The following is a 1,523-nucleotide window of genomic DNA, read 5'->3' as shown; positions in this document are numbered from 1 at the left end:
CCGGGGGAATGACTTGAAACAACTCAAGCCCTTTTGCAATTTAGGGGGGTCAATTGTGGGCAGTAAATCGGATAAGCACCTAAGAGATCTAATGGAAAACAAAGCCTAAATAAGAATATGCATGAAAAAGCAACATTTGCGCATAGGCCTTGGCCTAATGCAGGCCAGCTTATTCATATACGTAGCCTACTAAGAACAATAAACAATTGAACAACTGACAGTGTGTTTTTAGGTACTACACTGTTTATACACTGGTATTACAGTGGTCAGCCTATCAAATAATAGAATAGAATAACGTGAAGAGCAGTTAGGCCTATGTGGTCTATTAAGAAGCCGATGTTATGGGTTATCAGTTCTGTTGTCACTTAGAGAGATACAATGTACTGTAACTACGCTATATAGATCTATGCTATACATTAGGGTATTTTTTATACTGCATGGATACAATGTAGCCTAATTACAATAGTCCTAACTAGCTATTTTGTACATCTGATGTACTACATCACCAATGAAAACGTGAATAATGCAATGTAATAACTAAGTAGTTAACGTTAGTTCGTTGACTCGTGGAAAATAGAATTGATCTAATCACCAGGCCAGACAAACAAGCAATGTGGGTGCAACGTTACACCTCACTATGCGCTTCCCGAGTGCCGTGGCCGGAGTCCAAACCAGCCTTCCCCGCCTGACACCGAGACTGTTTGACGCCAATCGACACAGTGGGGCAGGCAGACAAAACTGACATAAACCCACAAACACCCATTCACAGACAAACGGACATAAATACCTCATGTAACCGTGAAGATAGCCTACCCACAGCAGCTCCTTAACTGGCATGAGCGATTTAGCAATTTGCGTTTATTGACAGTGCGTACTCTTTATCAATGCATGAACGTGATGTAGTTTTTACCACTTACCTAAAAGTCACGGAGAAATGTGACACCAATCGCAACTTCTAAATGTTTTGAATATCCCGTATGCAATGTGTAGGACGGTGACTGTCCACCAAAATATTCCGCCACCGGAATAATCCAACGCTGTCTGCAGTTGTTCGACCTTTCTTAATAAACTCTGAAAACAACAAAGCACTCCAAAATAGGCAACACGTTACGTACAAAAACTTAGAAAATGTAAAGTTGTCTAGCTCACATTGGTCAAGATTAAAGTGAGAACTGACAAGAGAACGGGAAGAGAAAACCGTTCATATCTCCGTCGCTCTCTATTCGTCTATTTCACCGCGGCAGCCTAGCTTCAGCTGCGCACACAGAGCCCTGCTCAAACCTCAACTCACCGCGAGGCCAGCAAACGCCACCAGGTGCTCATTTACATAACTGCACTGGCTGTGTCCAATCACAACAGCTAGCCAGGTGCTTGTTGAATATTCTACCAGCAAACAGCCAATCAGTAGTCACCCTGGGTGGGACCCATGGCCCGACAACAGCACTGTAAATGTGAATAAACCCCTGGGTATAAAGATATTTTTATTTGTTACAGGAATTGAGAGATTTAGGGAATATGAAATA

General features: G+C 42.4%; 1 protein-coding gene across 2 annotated transcripts in view; it reads right to left on the bottom strand.

The window, feature by feature from the left end:
• The window catches only part of LOC139564193 (epithelial discoidin domain-containing receptor 1-like), a 131,501-nt gene extending 130,215 nt beyond the window's left edge, over positions 1–1,286 (bottom strand). The window contains exon 1 of one of the 2 annotated variants that reach the window (XM_071383466.1): positions 918–1,286. The gene's annotated coding sequence lies outside the window, so the exon portion shown is untranslated. The remainder of the gene's footprint in view (positions 1–917) is intronic. The other variant, XM_071383465.1, reaches the window with a different exon arrangement.
• Positions 1,287–1,523: the final 237 nt, after the last annotated feature.

This window comes from Salvelinus alpinus, chromosome 35 (genome assembly GCF_045679555.1).
Source record: "Salvelinus alpinus chromosome 35, SLU_Salpinus.1, whole genome shotgun sequence".
Taxonomy (NCBI): Eukaryota; Metazoa; Chordata; class Actinopteri; order Salmoniformes; family Salmonidae; genus Salvelinus; species Salvelinus alpinus.
Note: the sequence above shows the minus strand (reverse complement) of the source record. Positions and strands in the feature narration are given on the sequence as shown.